Here is a 22,051-nt window from a genome sequence, read left to right on the forward strand (position 1 = left end):
CACCCATCCATTCATCCATCTGACAATCCCTGTCTTCCTTCTTCTCTCCATCCATCCATCCATCTGTCCATCCATCCATCCATCCATCTGTCCATCCATCCATCCATCCATCCATCCCTCCATCTGTCCTACTGTCCATCTATGTCTGTTGTCTGTCTGTCTATCTATCTATCTATCCATCCATCATCTCTCTATGTATCTATGTATGTATCTATCCATCCATTCACCCATTTATCTATGTCTTCCCATCTGTATCAGTTTATCTATGTGTTCATCCATTATCTATCATCTATCAATCATCCATCCATCCACCCATCCATCATATGTATCTATTTATCTATATCTATCTATCCATCCATGCATCTACTTATCCATCCATCTGTCTGTCTGTCCATCTGTCCATCCATGCATCCATCATATCTATCTATATCTACCCACCCATCCATCTACTTATACATCTGTCTGTCCATCCGTCCATCCATCCATCCATCCATCCATCCTTGCCTTCCTTCCTCTCTCCCTCCATCCCTCCATCTGTATCTTCCATATCTTCTATCTATCATTCATCTACCCATCCACCTACTCATCCATCCATCCACCCACCCAAGTTTTAATTTTGTTGGTGGTGTTCCATGTTGCATTAATATTTTGTGTCTTTATGCCACAAGGTCTTTCCCATGATGTGTTCTGTATTTTCACACCCCACTTAGGTATAAACAACCTTCTATCTTTTCCACGCTGTAACTATAACACATTCTCTCCCCTCTTTTTGGAGCGTTTTCACAGTTTTTTAGTTTCCAGTTGTCATCCTCAGGCTGTTGCCCAAGCCGTCCCATAATTATCATGACAATCATGTCATCATGCCTGCGCTTAACCCAAGCCTGCTGTCCGCTGAGTGAATGTATGAGCGATGGGATCTCAGAAAACACAACGTAAAATCGGAAAGTAATGGTAACCGAGAGATCCCCGACCTCACTCACCCATCAGAGCTTGACTGTTCCCCCAACAGGGGTTCCAAGCCATCGCCTTACTATGTCATGACATGTGTGGGTTAGGGGAGAGATATCTCCAATCCCAACACCTCCTGAGGAGATGTGGATGTTGACCAACTGCTCCGAGAGTTGATGTAGAGGGTCACAAGATGAGAATAATCAACACACTACTGAAGGAGAAGAACGAGGTTATAGGGTTGACTAACTCGAGTGGGATTCATGACTTTCTATAAAGTTACAGCAATGAAGACAGCACGGTATTAGTTGAACAGTGGAGAAATGGACCCATGGGATGGCATGAGAGCCCAGGAACAGCCCCGTAAGTGTAGTCAACTGAACTTTGACAAAAAAGGCAAGGTCAATAAACTGGACCAAAGATAATTTCCTCAACAGATGCTGCTAGAACAACTAGACATCCATATACAAAACCCCCCAAAACCAACCAACCAACAAAAAAAACCCCAGAACCCCAAATACCAAGAATCTAGACACAGACTCAAAAGAACTCCAAATGGGTCACAGACCTTAGTGTAAAACGTGAAACTATAAAACGTCTCCCAATTAACATAGAACAGCATCTAGATAACCTTGGGCACATGGAAAACTTCTTATATCACCAAAGGCACGATGCATGAAAAAATAATGGATACGTCGGAATTCATCAACCTTAAAAACTTCCGCTCTGGAAAAGACAATGTCGAGAGCACATGAGTACAAGCCACAGAGTGAGAGGAGGTATCTGCCGGAGACATAGCTAAAAAAATATGGATATTTGTATAAAGACACACACACACACACACACATATGCACACACATCTATATATCTGAAATTCACAAAGAATTGTTAAAACTCAACTATACGAGAACAACCAGCCCCATCTCAATCGTGGGCTAAAGATGGGAACCCGTAGCTCACCAAAGAAGACATATGGATGTCACGAAGCCTACTGAAAGGTCCCACCCGTGGCGTGTCATCAGGGAAATGCACGTTAGCCCCACAGTGAGATGCCACGAATCAGGTATCGAAATGACTGGGATCTAAAAACACCGCCAACAGCAAAGTCAGGAGAGGCTGGGGAAAGGTTCTCCATCCACGAGGGGCCTTCCTAAGTGGGCGTTTGCATGACCGGGGGCCTCCTGGACACTTTGCACCTGTCACTGCGTCTTCAAGGGTGACAGGGTACCGCCAATACCTCCACGCTTCAAGGTCCCTGATCTCTGCAGACCCGAGTCTCACGTCTCAGAGGCTGCATCGCCTCTGAGCGAACACTGTGTTCTCAGACTTCAGAGAGGGGGCTGAGCCGCAGTCATGGGGACAGCTGCTGGGCGAGGCTGGCGGTGGAAGACGGGGGGCCGTGGGTCTGCTCAGATCACAGTGCAAGAACCCTTCCCACTAAGCACACATGGGCACGTGACGGTCTTATCGCTCTCCGTGCTCTCCGTTCTGTTTCCCTCTGCATTGCACAACCCAGGTGCGCCTTAAATTATGGGTGATTTGCATGCCATTGTCTGTCTAAACGCCGGTGGGGTGTGGGCAGATTTTAATCTCCGCCTCCTGCCAGACGGCAGCTTTGTTCGTGGTTCCTTGCCTTGTCTGTCTTTTCCCAGAGCGGGGCACAAGCAAAGGGCTCCCTCCCCAACCAGAGACCAGAATCTCTGAAATGCAACAAGCCCCTTGCTTTCTGTTTGCATGACATTGTTGGTTGTTCTTGTTGTTGTTGTTGTTGTTGTGTTTTTTTCCATTATTCAAGCTGCACCCCACCCTACGCACATGTTCCTGAGCAGTTCTGTCTGAGGGGCGCCTGCCAAAGCAGGCTCCGTCTGTAAGGCAGGAAGTGACCACATGCATGCATTAATTAACGCGAACAGCCATTCTGTGAAAGAAAACCCAGCCGGCCTGGGGGTTGGGGACCTGCCGGGAAATAGCAGTTTGCAGGCGGCACATAACAGGAATTTCAGGCCCCTCCACCACGATGGAACCAGAACGGCAGCCGCATGAATACGTTGGAGAGATTTGCAGAAGGAGTGGAAGGAGGGAGGGGTGAGCGGGTCCACAGGCAACGGACTAAAGCTCTCCTCTATTCAAAGACTGTGATTCAGATCCCTTCTCTAGGTCAATAGACTGAGATGTCACGTAAGAGTTGAAGCACCACGGGGTTCGTGGTGCCCATCCCATTTCTACCAATGTGTCCTGCAAAGCTACCAAAGCAAAAATGGTTCAAGGAATGTCTGAGGAGAAGCCAAGGCATCGTGATGGTCTCACACCTGCTTGAACTTGATGAGCACTTTCCCTCGTCCTCTTGATTGAAACCCCCAGGGACGGGAGCCCTTCGGTGGGACATGCCCTGGGTATGCACATTTCCCCACTTTCCAGACGGTGTTTAAGCCTCTCTCTTGTGGATGGGAAGAACTCCCCTAACATGCTGATGAAGACAGACAGAGGAGCATCTCCAGGTCATGCTAGGAAGGGCCTGAGCTCCAGAGAAGGGTCTTTTAAAAAAGGAGCTGTGTATGTGTGCAGATAATAGAGACACGTAGATGGCTGATGGAGTATAGGGTTAGACAGATTGGTAAATGGATGATAGATACAGTTATATGGATGGATGCATAGACAGAAGATTGATGGGTGGTAGACAAATGGACAGATGGTAGATACATATATGGGTAGGTAGATGCATGATAGATGATAGATGATACATCATGGATACACAGATAAGTAGATACAGATGAGCAGATGGATATATAAATGGATGGATGGATAGACAGACTGATTGATGATAGATTGATAGATAGATAGAAAAGAGATGTAGATGGATGGATGGATGGATGGATGGATGATGGATGGATAGATAGATAACAGATACAAATATATGGACAGATGGATGGATGAATGGATGATGGATGGATAAATAAATAACAGATATATATGGACAGATGCAGAGATGAATGGATGGATGATGGACGGATGGATGATGGGTAGATGGATAGATGATGGATGGATGGATGATAGATGGATGGATAGATAACAGATATATATGGACAGATGGATGGATGGATGGATACATATGATAGATGGATAGATACATGATAGCTATGGATAAATAGATAAGAGATAGAGATGGGCAGAAGGATAGTTGAACGGATGGATGGATAGATCGGTAGATATACATAGACAGATGGACAGATGGATGGATGGACAGATGGATAGAAAGATGATGGATGGATGATGGGGATAGCTAGATATGTAGATGATAGATACAGATGGATAGGTGGATGGATGGTCTAGATACATGGATGAGAAGGGGAAGCACATTTGCCTCAAATATTTCCCTTTGTTTGCCTTGTTTCAATGCAAAATTCATGATCTTGCTCAAGAAAGACATTGCTTGTTAACTGAAATTCATCCTCCACGGTTAAAATTGATATGAAGTTAGATGTTTACTTTATTGTTTCATCAAAGAGGCAGTGTCTTGAAATGAATGAAGGGAAACTGGGGAGGGAGGAGGAAATCCCCTAAATGGACCCATTTACATTTTTTTTCCATGTGAAATTGATGGCCTGCCCTACAGTGTGTCCATGGAGGCGTGATGGCCTGGTGATGAGCAGCCTAGCCTTGGTGGTGGTGGTGGGGGGGTTGGTTAGCAAGATCTGAGTTCAAGTCCCAGCTCCTTTAGTGAGAGATGGATGGCCCGATCCAGGGACCTCCCTCTGTAAGCCCAGTTTCCACCATGAGAGATGGGACAGTATTGCTTTCCTATGGCTCCGACAACACGTGACCACAAACTGGGGACTTAAAACAATGGAAACTTTCTCTGTCCCAGCTCTGGAGGCCAATAGTCCCGTATGAAGGTGTCAGCGTGGCTGGTTCCTTCTGAAGGAGGCTACAATGAACAAGTGAGTTCTTCCTCAAGTAGGATGGTGAACCGTGCATTGAAATGAGGCAATAGAGGGGGAAATATACCATGTGATGTTCCCACCCACCTATTTAGACTGTCCATGCTCCTATCCATTTATATCTGTTATCTATCTATCTATCTATCATCTATCTATCTATCATCTATCTCTACCCACCCATCCATCACCCATCCATCCAACCACCCATCCATCCATCCATCCACCCATCTATGTGTCTGTGTGTCTACATATCTATCATCTCCATCCACCCATCATTCATCATCCTATCTATGTATCATCCATCTATCTATCTACCATCTATCTATCTCTATACCCATCCATCCATCATCCATCCATCCATTCAACCACCCAGCTATGTGTCTGTGTATCTATGTATCCATCTCCACCCACCCATCCATCGATCTATATATCTATCATCTATCATATCCATCCATCCATCCATCCATCCATCCATCCATCCATCCATCCATTATCTGTTCATCTATATGTATCCATTTACCTATCATCTATCTTATCTATCATCTATCTATCTCTGCCCATCCATCCATCATCCATCCATCCAACCACTCATCCATTCATCCATCCATCCACCCACCCAATCTATGTGTCTGTGTATCTATGTATCCATCTCCATCCACCCATCATTCATCATTCCATCTATCCATCCATCTATCTATCATCTTATTATCTATCATATCCATCCATCCATCCATCCATCCATCCATCCATCCATCCATTTATCTGTTCATCTATATGTATCTGTTCATCTCTCTGTCTCTCACTTAGCAGTTCTGTCCCGGGTAAATCCCAAGAGAAACGAAGATACATGTCCACACACAAGCATATACATGCATGTGCATAACAGAACTATTAAAAGCAGCCAAACGGTAGAGACAACCCAAATTTCTATCGACTGGTAGATGCAGAAGCAGAAGACGGTCCATGCATACGATGGAATATTACTCAACCATGAAAAAGGAGTGACGTTCCAACACCTGCCACCACGTAATCGGACCTTGAAACACGATGGTCACGGAGAGACGCAGACACCAAAGGCCACATTCTGTGTGACTCTATTTACATGAAACATCCAGAATGGGAAACCCACAGAGAGAAAGCCAATTGCTGGTCTCCTGGGGCTGCAGAGAAAGCACGGGAAGGGACTGCCTTGTGGGGTTGGGATCTCCTTGTGGGGCGACCAGAGTCTTCTGGAACCAGGTAGAGACAGTCGTCACATGAGATGGTGAATGGACCAAATACCCCCGAATTATTTACTTGCTTGTGTGCTATGTGAATTATATCTCCATAAAAACGAAGGCCTCAGGGACCCCGGCGGGAGAAAGCCTGAAGACGTTTCTGCTGAACTTCCCCATGTCCTACCGGGCTCTCACGCCCTCACGTCCTCCCAGCTGCCTGCTCACCCCACCTTCGGAGACTTCTCTCCTTTGTCTCCGGCGTCTCCGCCCTTCAGGTCACTGGTGGGGTGTCTGGAGCCGGCCAGCCACGTCTGCTGGCCTGTGGTTGCTGCGGCCATTTACGCCCGCAGCGCGACCTGAGTAAAGAGGAAGGGGTGATAGCTGCCGCCTTCACTCATGACATAACACTTTCCCCGGGAAGCCGGCGTTTGTGGGTTCAGGGTTCCCAGGGGGCTCTCTGTTTTCATTTCCTTCTGTCCCAAGGCCGCAGACAGTTTCTCCCTGGCTCGCATCCCCGGGGGGACGGGAAGGCTTGGGCCGAGCATCCCTGAGCCCTCAGACCGTGTCTGCGGTGTTCCTGGGTGAGCCTGGCTCCTGCCCTGGGTCTAGCTGTCCCATCTCAGCATCGGCTGTCCCCGTGTCTGGGGCCATGCTGTGTGCTGAGGAGCAGAGGGGGCTGCCCCAAGACCCTGGCCTGCACCACGTATGACCAGTCATGGTTTTCCCTCATGCAGGGAGCTGTCCTCACTGGAGACCGTCGGCCGTGACCCCGCAGGCGAGTTCACACCTGCTGTTTGGGGCTGTGAGTCTCGGGCGTGGGCACACGTCAGAACACAGGGACAGAAGAGAGAGAGGGTGTCGGCCACGTCCCCTGTCTGGGGAGCCCCCCAGGAGCCCCTCGGTTCATGCGGAAGCAGAATGGCTTGGCCGAGCCCGCCTGATCCCCGAGTGCCCTCGTGACCCGTCTGTGTCTGCCCACGCAGCCCCTGCCCCTCGGACTGGCGGGGGCCTGCGGGATCGCGCCCACGTTGCTGGTCTTTGCCCACTGACCAGCAAGCACCCAGGCCTCTCGGAGCGGCCGTGTGCATCACAGGGCAGGGCACCGTGACCGCTGGCTGGGGTCGGTGAGGGCCCCGGTCCTCCAGGCCAAGCTTGGGAGACGTGCAGCTCTGTCCTGCGCTCAGACCCAGACACGCGGGCGTCCTCCCGCAATGCACACGGAGGGAGTGAACGGCACACGGGTTCCCGTCCACGGACAGAGAGGGACGCGTGGGCCCATGGATGAGCGAGAGGATGGACGGAGGACGGAGGACGCGGTCCGTAAAGGCCATGTGGACGTGTGGACGTGTGAACGGGAGTAAGGAGGGGTCGGTATGCTTGTTCGCCCAGACCCCCTCCTGCCCCCTGGGGTTCCTGCCCAGCTCCTCTGACGTGGCCTGCCGTCCCCCTGGTGGAGAAGCCTGCAGTATCTGCTCCCCTGTGCTGTCCCCTGTATTGTCCAACCCCTTCCCTGCAGTGTCCAACCTGCCCTGCTGTCCCCTGCTGTCCCCTGCAGTGTCCAACCTGCCCTGCTGTCCCCTGCTGTCCCCTGCAGTGTCCAACCTGCCCTGCTGTCCCCTGCTGTCCCCTGCAGTGTCCAACCTGCCCTGCTGTCCCCTGCTGTCCCCTGCAGTGTCCAACCTGCCCTGCTGTCCCCTGCTGTCCCCTGCAGTGTCCAGCTCCCCCCGCCATCCCCCTGCTGCAGCAGAGCCTGGTGCCCAGCCCCCTTTCCTCCCCTGTGGTCAGTCCCACTCTGAGCTTCGTGGTCCACAAGACTGTCCGTCCCACATGAGTGAGATGCGGCCCAAGTGTGTCCCGTCCCAGAGTCCCAGCACTGCGCTCCTGGGGACTTCCCCAAGACTTAGCCTCATCTGACCCTAGAGTGAGCAACACAACCATCAAGACAGGCTGGTCCCTTTGAGTTTTGCTTTCCAAAGAGGGGGTTCAGCCTGCCAGGCAATCTCTTTCCTTGCACACAGGGCAAACAGAGTTCCTCAAGAGACCCTAAACCCTACAGCCGAGGGGTGGGGGGAGCCGAGGAAGGCAGAGCGGACTGGAGAGAGAGAGCGAGAGCGAGCAGGAGCAGACAACCTTTACGCGCCTGGATCCAGCTGTGCCTGAAGCTGTCATGAAATCCCTAGCTACCCAGTTAGACAATTTCCACCTTGAGTCAAGTGTCTATTGTTTGCCACCCCGAGAGGTGCTCCTCACCTGTTAGGAGCCAGCGTGCACCCTGTTGGGGGACAGAATGGAAGAGGAGGCAGATTCCACCCAGGGAGACCACGGCTCCTGCCTCGGCCGACACACAGTCATTCTACGGTAGCCCCACACAACAGCGCCTGCCTTGTTGGAGGTCACAGAGTCCCTGCACAGAACCGTGGTGACAGGGGCCCGCGTGGCCGTCAGGCCTCCGTCCGTGCCAACGACAACGCGTTCAAACCGAGAACAACAGGCCTCCACCCCCATGAAACCGTTACCGAAAAAAGAAAAGAAAAAGAAAGCACCGAAGGCAGGTGCGCAGCTCCAATGTCTCCAGGATGAGACGTTGAAGATGGCGAGCTCGCGGGTCCGGAGGGACGGAGCAGCCTCGGCGAGCGGGCTGGACCACAGCGGCCGGCGGAGGGCGTGGGGTGCCAGAACCCACGAGACACTGAGCCATTGCCTGGTTCGCGTGTCCCGAGATGTGCAAGGATGAGGGTGTCTGGGAGCCCTGACGCCCGCCGGCCCTCCACCCGAGGCCTGGGACACTGAGGCAGGCTCTGCTCTCCCCCCGTGCACCCCATGAACCATGCGGAGGACACTGGGACGGCCAAGTTCTCGCAGCACACGCCCCCAAGGGAGCTGACCACCAGCCCACCATGCAGCAGCATCTTCAGGAGGACGGCTGCATCCCCTCGCCCGCGGTCTGCCTGCCTCCCTGGGGGGCGGGGGCCCCTCAGCGCGACCCAGGCTTGCGTGCCCCCTCCTCGGGTCCCGTGACTTACGGCGACGGTCCTGGGCGAGCTGTCCCCGCGGAGCTGGTCTGACCGGCACGCGGCGGGGACGCTTACGCTGGTGCACGGGCGGCTGTCCCTTTAGAGAAAGGACCCCGTGGCGGTCCGTCCGCGCCACCCACCCCCCCCAGCAAAGTCGACGCGGTCCCCAGCCCCCAAGGGGACCCAGCCGCCTGCTCGTAACGGCAACCTGTCCTCTGCAGATTTAATTAAACACACAAAGGTTCTGCAAGGTTCCTCTTTTTCACAGCGGGCTCCCTGGCAGGGAGGGGGCAGGGCGCTGTCCCTCCGTGCTGGGGATTTCACAGATTTTTTTTAAAAGTTTACATTTTAAAAAATGGTATTGAAGAAACAACAACAAAAAAAAGCGTTGCCGGAATGTAGTCAGGGCCGGACTGGCGGAGGCTGAGTTGGTGGTGAGGACAGGGGACACGTTGCCGTGTGGTTTCCTCTGGATACATTGTATACGATTTTATTTTACTTTGTAAACAGCTGTTCCCGGTAACGATACAATCTGAACACATAGAAACGATCCCAACACTTACTCCGACGGCTCCTTAATGCCAAGGAAGCCGCTGGACTATGGTCCATTTTCAGAGTTTTTTTCTATTATGAGCTGAATTGTGTGCCCCCCTCCCCCAACTCACACGCTCGAACCCTTACCCCCAGGAACTCAGAATGTCACTGTATTTGCACGTGGGGTCGCTAAGGAGGTAAAGCCTGGATCTCAGCCTCCGAGCCTCTGCCCTGCCTGGATCTCAGCCTCCCAGCCTCTGCCCTGCCTAGATCTCAGCCTCCCAGCCTCAGCCCTGCCTGGATCTCAGCCTCCCAGCCTCAGCCCTGCCTGGATCTCAGCCTCCCAGCCTCAGCCCTGCCTGGATCTCAGCCTCCCAGCCTCAGCCCTGTCTGGATCTCAGCCTCCCAGCCTCAGCCCTGCCTGGATCTCAGCCCCCCAGCCTCAGCCCTGCCTGGATCTCACACTCTCTGCCTCAGCCCTGCCTAGATCTCAGACCCCCAGTCTCTGCCCTGCCTGGATCTCAGACTCCTGGCCTCTGCCCTGCCTGGATCTCAACCTCCCGGCCTCTGCCCTGCCTGGATCTCAGCCTCCCAGCCTCTGCCCTGCCTAGATCTCAGACCCCCAGTCTCTGCCCTGCCTGGATCTCAGACTCCCGGCCTCTGCCCTGCCTGGATCTCAACCTCCCAGCCTCAGTCCTGCCTGGATCTCAGCCTCCCAGCCTCAGTCCTGCCTGGATCTCAGCCTCCCGGCCTCAGCCCTGCCTGGATCTCAGCCTCCCAGCTTCAGCCCTGCCTGGATCTCAGCCTCCCAGCCTCAGCCCTGCCTGGATCTCACACTCTCTGCCTCAGCCCTGCCTAGATCTCAGACCCCCAGCCTCAGCCCAGCCTGGATCTCAGCCTCCCAGCCTTAGCCCTGCCTGGATCTCAGCCTCCCAGCCTCAGCCCTGCCTGGATCTCACACTCTCTGCCTCAGCCCTGCCTAGATCTCAGACCCCCAGTCTCTGCCCTGCCTGGATCTCAGACTCCTGGCCTCTGCCCCGCCTGGATCTCAGCCTCCCAGCCTCTGCCCTGCCTAGATCTCAGCCTCCCAGCCTCAGCCCTGCCTGGATCTCAGCCTCCCAGCTTCAGCCCTGCCTGGATCTCAGCCTCCCAGCCTCAGCCCTGTCTGGATCTCAGCCTCCCAGTCTCTGCCCTGTCTGGATCTCAGCCTCCCAGCCTCAGCCCTGCCTGGATCTCAGCCCCCCAGCCTCAGCCCTGCCTGGATCTCACACTCTCTGCCTCAGTCCTGCCTAGATCTCAGACCCCCAGTCTCTGCCCTGCCTGGATCTCAGACTCCCGGCCTCTGCCCTGCCTGGATCTCAACCTCCCAGCCTCAGTCCTGCCTGGATCTCAGCCTCCCAGCCTCAGTCCTGCCTGGATCTCAGCCTCCCGGCCTCAGCCCTGCCTGGATCTCAACCTCCCAGCTTCAGTCCTGCCTGGATCTCAGCCTCCCAGCCTCAGTCCTGCCTGGATCTCAGCCTCCCGGCCTCAGCCCTGCCTGGATCTCAACCTCCCAGCCTCAGTCCTGCCTGGATCTCAGCCTCCCAGCCTCAGCCCTGCCTGGATCTCACACTCTCTGCCTCAGCCCTGCGTAGATCTCAGACCCCAGCCTCTGCCCTGCCTGGATCTCAGACTCCTGGCCTCTGCCCTGCCTGGATCTCAACCTCCCAGCCTCTGCCCTGCCTGGATCTCAGCCTCCCAGCCTCAGCCCTGCCTGGATCTCAGCCTTCCAGCCTCAGCCCTACCTGGATCTCAGCCTCCCAGCCTCCAGGACCGGGATCGATAAATGTCTGTAGCTAACGTTGCCCCATGTGGGGTGTTCGCGACGCCATCCCTGAGCACACTGTTATGTTCCCTTCCCAGAAGGCAGGTTGGGGGCAGCAGGGGGACCGACTGGGGTTTTAAACAGAAACGCGCCAGGTGCAAGCCATTCCAGGTATCTCAGAAGCATGGGACGGATGCACGGATGGAAGGACACGTGCTTGCAATCTCACCGTCCACCCTCAAGCACCCTGGAAACCAATCCCGGGGCAGCGGGCCTTGCATTCTGGCTCGTGGTTTGGCTGGAAGTTGGCTTGTGATGCTGCAGGTGGGGGGAAGAGGAGCAGAGCCACGGGGAGGGATTCTGCAGCTGTGGTTCGGGGAGTCCCCCAAGAGGGCCTCGCACCTGGGCTGCAGCCCCCGAGACGGATACATCATGATGCTGGTGCTGCCCCATCCTGAGACTTGTTTCCTCCCTCTTCAAGCCCTTCCCATGGCCCCCAAACCCTCCTCCTGGGGCCTTTGCCCGCTGCCATTCTGCGGAGGAACAGGCTGGGAGGACGACCCTTCAACTCAGTGTGTCCTGCGAGCGGCGGCCCGAGGCCTCGTGCACGAAGCCAGAGCATGCATCTCATGCAACGCGGCGTGAACCCTTGATCGCGGCTTCCCCGCAAGCTTGGCCCTATCAGCGTTTTAGGAACAAAGACCCTGGAGACCCCGCCCCAGGGATGGATGGCAATTATTTGCCATTTCCTAGTTTCAGAGTCTGATGTTCCCGTCGCAAAATGCATGGGGGAATTCGGCTGGGAGAGAGGTTTGTGGGAGGCCAGTTCCCTGCGGGGACGCCGTGGCCGGACGCAGCTCCTGGAGGCCTGTGACCATAGGCTTGGGGTCTTTCCCCACATCTGCAAAGCCTGCTGTGCACCCTTGTGTCTCTTGCCCGACGTCCTCTATCTTGCTGCTGTCTTCTGCGTCGAAGGACCCATCCTGCATTGGATACACCCCCACGGGACAGCCCCGGGTCACCTGCCCACCTCCATCCCGCTCTGCCGATGACCAGCCTTCACGCCATTGACAAACTCCAACCTGCTGTTTGCAAAGCCAACAACAGGACATATGCCCAGGGTCTGAGGATTCGGACGTGGACCTGCTTGGGGGTGGGATCAGGGGTCTGCCTTCCTTGGGGCGGGGGGTTTGCAGAAATCGTTTCTGGATCCGCACCGCTGGGTCAGATACGCGTCCGTGATGGTTGGTGGTGAGTGTGCATGGGGGGGGAGTTGTGCGGCAGAGAGAGAGGGTGCGGGGCTGAGCTCAGGCATGTCTCCTAACGCTGGGCTCCTCCTGGGTCTGGTGAGGCTTTTGAGAGGCCACCGTGAGGACGATGAGGGGGAAATAGGCAGGTAGCATCCAGGGGAGCAGCAAGAACTAAGCAGAGCTGTGGTAGGGGCGAGTGTCTCGGGGTCATAGTGAGAAGGAAGGACACAGAGGTTAGGGGCGTTTGAGGCTAGCGTTGGAGAAACAGCCACCATTTCCTCACGGCCTGGGCTTGGGGTCCAGCCTGCCTACATTCCCGCAACTTTGTAGGACCAGAAATGGGGCTTATGGTCCTGTGCAAAGAGCCCAGGGATGGCCCAGCCCTGCATGGGCTCGTCCCCAGTCATCACTTGGCTTGTTCTCTCATCTCAGGGACGGGTCCTAACGCTGCTGTGGTGGTGTGGGCGCCGACATGCCTTCGAGGTCCTGCCCTCGCTCCTCCTGGGCACCGCCGCACCGTACGGCATCTCTGTGCAATCGCTTGGGCATGTGATGAGCAGAACGTGGTTCCCGCACACGCAGGCTTGTAGATGCAGGACGGCGGCAGCCGCGTGGACATGGACAGACCTTGAGGACACGGGGCTCGGCGACATCAGCGAGATACCGGCGGACAAATCCTATGTCACTTCCCATACACCGGGATCCCAGAGCCATCAGACGCAGAGGCAGTGGGTGTCGGGGCGCGGAGAGGAGGACCCGGCGTGAGCGTCTCCTGGGGACAGACGTCCAGCTTTGCAAGATGAAAACGTCCTTGAGGGACGCCCGGGTGGTTCCGTCGGTGAAACATCAGCTTTGGGATCAGGGTCCTGGGATCGAGCCCCGCGTCGGGCTCCCGGCTCAGCGGGGAGTCTGCTTCTCCCTCTCCAGCTCCCCCTGCTTGTGCTCTCTCTCTCTCTCTCCCCCAAACAAACAGATAATCTTTAAAAAATTTAAAAATAAGGATTTAGGGAGCAGCCGGACACCATGGTGCGTGCAGAGATGGGCTGAGAAGGCAGGTCTCCTACGAAGCCTTCTTACCACACACACAGAGATGAAACAAAAAAAGATAAAATACGTAAAGACAGAAGGACCATAAAATAGCAAAGTTATTTCCCCGCGGGTGCGGGCACCCGGGACATTGCTGAGTCATCTCGGGGCTGCCGTGGGCGAGGTCTGATCACGGGACTCTGCCGGTCGGGTGTGGGTCTTTGGCGCTCAGCGATGTCCTACGGGGGAAGGGGATCCTTGGTTCGCCAGGGGCCAGTCCTTGCACGCAGGACGGAAAAAAACCCTAAATGCTGTGGGTGCTGTTTTGGTTTTTGTTTTTTGGTTTTAGGGTTAGGAGCAGCTTGGAGTTCCCAGATCAAAGCAGGGTACCAGGGGGCAGCTGAGGCGACGGCGACGTCAGCAGGTGTCACCCAGCGCTGGCCTCCCAGACCAGCGTCACCACTGACCTCCACGCTCCGGAGTCTGGTCCTCCGAGGGGCCAGCCTGGGTTCCCGGCTGTGGCCACCAACTGGCCCAGTGAGTGGGGACCCCCGGGGCTTCCCGGGAAGAGGGGTTTTTGGGGCAAAGCCGGGAGAGTCCCCTGCAGCACGCCGAGCTGGACGCCCCCCTGAGGGGGATGGTGGAGACTCACACGCACACACACACACATGCACCAGGAGGGAAGTGATTCCTGTGCACAGCCTGGGCGCGGTTCCAGGCTTCCGTCCCTCGTCCCTCTCGGCCGCGGCGAGGCCGAAGTCTCGGTTCTGCCCTGCGGGAGGTGGGGATTTTCAACCCTGACCTTTTCACCGGCCCCGGGGGCTGGGCAGGGCCCCGGCGTGGCTGAGGGCGTGTGTGCTGGGGCTGGCTGAGCGCTGGGGGCCCCCTCCGCTCCCACGCCTTGTGGGGGGGTTGCACGGGGATTCCCGGGACGAGACAGCAGGAGGCGGAGATGTGGGAGCCCGGGGGACAGCGGCAGCGTCCCTGGAAGGGACGTTCAGGCATTTGTCCATGTTTCTGTTTGGCTTTCCTGTCCGTGTTTGGATGTCAAGCCCTGTCTAGGGTCGTGGTGGGTGGAAGGTGTCCCCAAGGCAGACTGAAAGCGAGTGGGTTTAAGCGTCCCTGTTCTCTCCTGCGACATGTCAGCTGGGCTGCCCTCCCTCCCCCATAGCGAACTCTGCGTTGGGGTTTCTGACAACTGGCCGGGGGCTGGCCCCACCTGGGGCTGCTTCCTCTTTGCGCTCACCTTCAGGGGCACAAGGTTTCCCCCCGACGTGCCCTGCTGAGGGCTCTGTGCCCGCTGCTCTGCCCACCTCTTGTCCCCAACCGGCCCTCTTCCCCTCCCCGCCCCTGGCCGTACAGGAACGAGACCACGCTGACCGCCTCCCCCGAGCCAGCAAACCCTGCTCCGTGGCCTGTCATGGTGTCGGGCGAGGGAGACAGGAAACGTGACCCCAAAAGGATATGTCCTCATCCTGACCCCCGGAGCCTGGAAATGGGGCTTTCGTGGGGGAAATTAGGTCTTTGCAGATGTGATTAAATGAAGGATCTGATGTGAGACCATCCTGGACCAGGTTGCCCTAAACCCAGGGACGGGGTCCTTGTAAGAGCCAGAGGACAAGAGACACAGACAGAGGAGAAGCCACATGAGGACGGAGGCCGAGATGGGAGGGCTGCGGCCACCAGCCCAGGGACACCTGGAGCTCCAGAAGCTGGAACAGGCAGGAAGGACCCTCCCCTGGAGCCTCAGGAGGGGTCACGGCCCTGTCCTGCGTGGATCTCCGGGTCCCTGCCCCGCCTGGATCTCCGCATCCCTGCCCCGCCTGGATCTCCGCATCCCTGCCCCGCCTGGATCTCAGACTTCTGGCCTAGACTTGGGAGGTTAAGAATTTCTGTTGTTTTCAGTCACCCGTGTGCAGTCCTCGGTGATGGCTGCCCCAGGAAATGACCACCACTGTCTTCCTCTGTGCAGCCTAAAACAAGGTGGACGTTAGCAGCCAACGCCGTCCGTTTTAACAGATGCAAACCATTCCGGACCCACCGCGAACGTGGCTGTTTAAGGACACAACGGGGAGGCAGCCGTTTTGAAGGCGTCTCTGACGGTATCAGCGTTATATACCGTATCATGCCTGTCACCGACCGAGGAAGGGACTCTTGGAAGATTGGGCAATGTCACACGATTTTTTTTCTCTCTCTTTCTCCTCAAACTGCCGTTTTGTTATCACCGTTCTTGCAGATTCTGAGTGTCTCAGCGACATGTTCGAAATTCTTTGGTCTGCGATCCCGTCCAAGTCACGACAACAAAAATAGGTGTGCGCGTCGTAACGCACACGTGGGTTTCACTTCCCCTCCGTCCGGCCTTCGGTGCTGAAAGGCTTGTTCGGAGTCATTGTGGTCAAATCGGTGCAAGAAACATGACTATATCACACGCCTTGATACACCTAACAGTGGGGAAAAAAATGTATGGGACACGGCTTCCCGAATGAGGTGGACTGTGGTCAAGATTTTCCCACACGTTGAAAAAAAACAGAACATTCATGCACCGAAAGAAACATGTATCCTCTCATTTTCACTTTCAACAGGCATTGAATTCACCACACCTCTTGCAAGGTCCCCCAGGAGGACGTCTCAGTGTCCCCCAAGCCGATAGGCTCTGATTCGGTTCCAGCGAGGGCTTGCTAACTCACAGAGTAGCAGATTCGGAGGAAATGGTGCAACGGTTTCATCCGTGGGATTCCCACCCATGAATCTTGAAACTAGTGGGAGGGGATCCCGCCGTGTTGAAAAGTCTCCATGAGTCTGACGGCCAACTCTGGCGTCCTTAGGGCGTGGAGGAAGGAAGGGGACAAACTTGACATGTGAGCATTGTCTCTGCTCCACGGAATTCAGACCGTCCCCTGCATGGGCCCCGTGCACCTGCTTTGTGAGTGAGTCACCTTCCCGGCCATCGACACAGGTGCGACCAGGTGGGGGACACGGGACCCTTCAGGACGGTGATATCTGGGTTGGAATATTAAGAAGGTGAGCATCTCCTTTGGGGCCACTGGGGACATGCATCATAGCAGGTTCTATCCTGGAGGAGGGCTTGCTTTCCCTTGTTCACCAAGGATTCTAGAACTTTCTTGAACTTGCATTTGAGTTGAACATTGACTGGAAAAGAAACAACCTTATTTCTGTGGTCATGCGTTGATTCTTTTAAAATTAAGTGCATTCAGGGACCCTCCTCTGCCCCTGAGCGGTCTCTGGTCCCTCAGGCATCTTAGTTTGAAGGACCCCATTGCTCTCAGTCTTCACGCATGGAGAGGGAGAGGTCACCTGGGACTTGGGGGGAGGGGGCAGTGTGCAAAATGAATTCTGAGTGAAACCACTTTTGATTCGGAGGTGATTGTATATGGGCGTCGAAACCTTCAACACCTTGGCATGGAGGAACGATCTCTCTGCTTTTCTGAGAAGGGGATCGGGGTCACAAGAGGTGACAAGGCTGTGCTCCCAGATTGACAGTCTCTGTGAGAACACAACACGCACACCCATCCCCGCAAGAAACGGTACCTTCCGGGAGAGGGGGAAGCATCTTACAGGGACTGAGCCCACCGCCAACCTCCCGACTCCAGTCCCCACAGACCGTGGGAGCCGTTCCACCAACAACGGTCCCAAACTGGCTTTCCTACGTACAACAAAGCTGGGTGCCTTGACGTCATGGTCGTACTAAGCACGGTGAAAACACAAATACATTAAGCAGTGAATGAATCAAGAAAATGAACCGTTGGGCTTGGATCTCGCCGATGTTTCGAGAGTTGTTTGTGTTTTTTCTCTTCCTGGTTGAGATGGATACAGTCAGGAGGCCCATATGTCACAGCCAAGCTGTTAGTGACAAATGTACGTTACTTTCCGAGGGTGTTTCTGCAAAGCAAGGTGTCACTTGCTTGGGAGTGTCTGGTTGTAAATTGTGGGGGGTTACCGGACATTTCCAGCCAGCCAGCCTTTGGCTGACGCGTCATATTCAACCCTAAGAGCAACCCTATTTTGGGACCTAAACTCTGGGTCCCACAGGCATAAGGATAAGCTCTGTACATTTTCCTCCTACACCCCACCCCTGTACATTGTCCCCTTCTGTTCTACTGATCTCTTCATTTCATCATTTCCCTTCCTTCTACCTTACTTTGGTTTCAGCTAGCTCTTTCTAGATACTTAAGATGGAATCTTGGGCCGTGGGCATGCAGTTTTTCTTCTCATCTCATCCACAGATTCAAGGCTATGAATTTGCCTGTTTTCACTACTTTGGTCCCATCTTATGTACTTTGAGGCGTTGTGTCCTAATCATCGTTTGCATGAGCGTCCTACTGTGACAAAGCACCACAAGCTTTAGACAACTGAGTTCTGCTTTCTTACTGCCCAGGTGGCCAGAGGCCCCAAATCTGTTTTCCCAGTTAAAAGTCAAAATAGTGGCAAAATTGGCTCCTTGTGGCGACCCTAGGGGAAAATCTTGTCTTTTCCGGATTCTGGAAGCAGCTGCATTATCCTGCTTAGCCCATGGGGATTAGGGTGTGGGCATTTGGGAGAGAGGACGTGGGCATCTCTGAGGCTGTGTCTACCAGCAACATCGTTCATTCAAAGTCTTTTCTGTTTTCATCGCCATCATCGTCCCATGGGTTATTTGGAAGGGTCCAACTGTGAATAAATCTCTGGTCAGCTGTTTGTTATTGTTTCCAGCTCAATTATTTTGAGTTCAGAGAGCAGCATCAGGAATGCACCCAATCCTCTGAAACACGTGAGGCTTGGTTCTGTTTGGTGACTCTGCAGAGATGATCCTTATGCCTGTGGGGTCCAGAGTTGAGACAGAGAAATCTGGAGTGGCCTGAAGTGAAGGCCTATCCATATATTCTCTCTCATGGCCTCTGACCCGCAGGGTACCTGCTTAGATAGCTGTGAGAGAGACCACCATGGGGCAGTGCATGTCCATCCATCTGTTCCAGACAAAGCTCCAGCTCGGGGTGGCCATGGATATAAAGAATCCCTCCTGAAAGCCATCCACAGACCACGCTCGGGTACATAGGCCAGCAAGGGTTGCAGTGCAGACAAGCCACCCTTGACCAGGCAATGGTGTTGTTCTCTCCTTTGTGGGATTGTTCTCCATTTCTGAGAAATAGCAGCTTAGGGCAGGAAGCAGAGAAGAAAACCACAATGGTTGGAGTCCTAATGCTGTGTAAGAAATTGTCCCAACTGTTGACGGTATGGGTTTCCTATGGTTGCTGTAACAGAGCACCAAGTCTGCAAATTTGTTTTCTCACAGAATAATAAATAGATATTTCTGTTTCCCAGTCCTGGAGGATGGGAGTCTGAGATCCAGGCGGGGCTGAGACTGTGGGTCTGAGATCCAGGTGGGGCTGAGGCTGTGCCCCTCCTTGGTGCAAAGACCCCATCTTCTTTCTGTTTCCTGACCTGGTTGTCCTTCTGCGAGTGTGTGTAGGACCCACCCTACTCCAGGGTGACTTCATTTTGCCTAACTACGTCTGCAAAAATCCTATTTCCAGTTCAAGTCGTATTCTGAGGTCTTGGGGTGAGGACTCCAACAGGTGAGTTTTGCGGGGAGGGAATTCAGCCCATCATAATGCAATCCTGTATCTACATGGGAAACCTTTTTGCATTCACACATAGCCCTGGGACCTCTCTAACAAGGTCCCTTGTTGTTCTGTGGGCTCTCAACTTTATGAATTACACACAACTTGCCCATGCGCACGCAACCTTTTGCTCTGCTGTTGGTTGTTAGCCAGGGAGGCATGTGGTCCTACAGATGCAGAACCCCATGCCCCACCTCCCACCATGAACTGCACGGGCTTCTGGAGGCAGGAGAAGGGCTGGGTTTCCTGGGTGGTGTAGAGGCCATTGGGCTGAGGGTTGTGAAACTTCGAAGATCATGAGAAGCAGATTTTTATCTTTGTGTGAAGATCGGGACAAGGATCCCACAGTGGGATCTCTTCATCTTTGGGGTCTTCATGACACGCATGCTACCCACTTGCTGGATTTCAGAACGTTCACCCCATGGAAGAGAATTGAAAGTTTGAGCTACCCTGTCCTGAGGCATCTGATAAGTCTTTGCAGACGTCATGAAGGATGTCACTTAGTTTCTAGTGACAAAGCTCTGAGGGTTATCAGATCAAGAAAACGCAAGAGGACAAGTTTGCCAGTGAAGTGGTTCTAACTCTTCTCTGTTTCACCATGTAAAGCGTCTGGGGTGTTCTTTCGTATCCCCTCCTAAAACTTCAAACAGAAAACTGTGTTTATGGATTCAAACAAAACTTCTTCATTTCCTTTTGAAACCATGCTCCTGTATACACGTATCCCATGCTGTATTATGATGCTGTGCCCCTGCAGCTCATGGAAAGCTCTATGTCAATTATATCTCAATAAAACTGGGGAACAAAGAAAGGAGAAGATACGTCCGCACAAACATTAACGCAAAAACCAAAACACAGCAAACTGCCCTCCCTTGTGCCCTTCTTTGCTGTAAGATGAGCCACAAGGTCTGTGGCACAAAGGGAGAAAGAAGCTCAACAACTCGATTGGGAGCTATGGGGATGCCTTGGAAGAGTCCCCTTTGCATTGCTGCCATGAGAGAGTAAGCATTATGTTGTCCACTTGGCGGTACCACAGTGTCCAGATCCGTGGTCACACATGAGTCAACATGCTGCCATGTGTATTTCTTTTGGATTAACATTTCAATCAGCGGACTTTAGGTGGGCCTCGTCTGATCAGTTGAAGGCTTTAAGAGGAAACAGACTGACCCCCTCTGAGGAAGCGGGAATTCTGTGTCTCCAGAGAGTGTTCACACTCAAAATGCAGCATCACCGCTTCCCTGGGCCTCAGCAGGCTAGTCAACCCTGCAGATTTCGGACTTGCTGGCCTCCAGTTATAAGACTCATTTCCTTAAAATAAATCTCTTTCTCACTTTCCCTGTCTCTGTCTCTCCTAGGTAGACATAGATCTTTCCATGTATCATCTATATATCTATGTATTAATGTATGTGTCCATCCATCCATCCATCCATCCATCCATCCATCCATCCATCCATTCATGCATCCATCCAATCATCTATCCACCCATACGTCCATCCATCCATCCATCCATCTATCCATGTATCCCTACATCCATCCATCCATCCACCCATCCATGCGTCCATCCATCCATCCTACCTATCTACCTACCCATTGAGTCTATCTATCTATCTATCTATCTATCTATCTATCTATCTTCCATCCATCCATCCATCCATCCATCCATCCGTCCATCCGTCCATCCATCCATCCATCCATGTATCCCTATGTCCATCCATCCTACCTACCTACCCACTAATACTATCTATCTATCATCATCTAGCTATCATCTACCTATCATCTTTCCATCTTTCTGGTTCTTGCATGAGTCAGCATTGTGCAGAGAAACAAAAGCAGTAACATATATACACATACACATACATATAAAGAGAATTATTAAAGGAATTGGCTCACATGGTTATGGAGGGTGAAACATCCCACGGTCTCCTGTCTGCAGGTTGGAGGCCCAGGGAAGCTGTCTGTGATACATCCCCGTCAGAAGGCAGGAGAAGACATATATCCTGGCTCAGAGACAGTGAGGCAGAGGGAGCTGATTCTTCTTTACCCACTGTCTGTTCTCCTTAGGCCAGGAAAGGATTGCCGGCTTGCCTGAGGACCACCCGCACTGGGAGGGCATCTGCTTTACTGGGTCCACTGACGCAATGCTCATCTCACACAGACACACCCAGAGGCCTATTGGCTGAAATATATGGGCGCCCCGAGGTCCAGCCACATTCACACATAAAACTAACCACCACAGTCTGCTTCTGTTGAGAACCTTGATCAATACAGAAACCCTCAGAGAAGCAAGACCCTATGTGATGATCCTAATTTTTCCCTGTGCAGAAGAAGGTGAATGCATTTTTCTCTCTGAACTGTGAGACCCCTGCTTTCCAAAAACAGGACCTATTTTGCATTTGAACTGGCATGTTCCCCTCCAACCAGACCCTAGGATTTTCGATGACAAGACTCTCCATGGATGGCAGAATCAGGTAACTTGGAAACACCCACGATGAACCAGGACAGCTCAACACGGATGCGGCATGGGGAGAACGTGAGAGGCAATTTGGCCAGAAGCATCAGAGACTTGGGTCCCAAGGCGGGTGGGCAAGGCTAAGGAGGTAGACAGCTTAGTTTTGGGGAAAGTTCAAGGAAGCGGGTCCATCAGTGTGCTTATCAGAAGCCAAGTGGGTCCCGCAACTCTGTCCCACGACCAAGAATGTCTGTGA

The 22,051-nt window shown here is 53.6% G+C and overlaps 1 protein-coding gene across 2 annotated transcripts in view; it reads right to left on the reverse strand.

Annotated features, from left to right (window-relative positions):
- LOC123935809 (P2Y purinoceptor 8-like) overlaps positions 1–22,051 on the reverse strand; it is a 47,126-nt gene that overhangs the window by 15,179 nt on the left and 9,896 nt on the right. The window contains exon 1 of one of the 2 annotated variants that reach the window (XM_045996605.1): positions 9,127–9,230. The exons of the other annotated variant lie outside the window; for it this stretch is intronic. The gene's annotated coding sequence lies outside the window, so the exon portion shown is untranslated. Of the gene's footprint in view, positions 1–9,126; positions 9,231–22,051 lie in introns of those variants that run through there. 2 annotated transcript variants of the gene reach the window in all.

This window comes from Meles meles, chromosome Y (assembly GCF_922984935.1).
Source record: "Meles meles chromosome Y, mMelMel3.1 paternal haplotype, whole genome shotgun sequence".
Lineage (NCBI taxonomy): Eukaryota > Metazoa > Chordata > Mammalia > Carnivora > Mustelidae > Meles > Meles meles.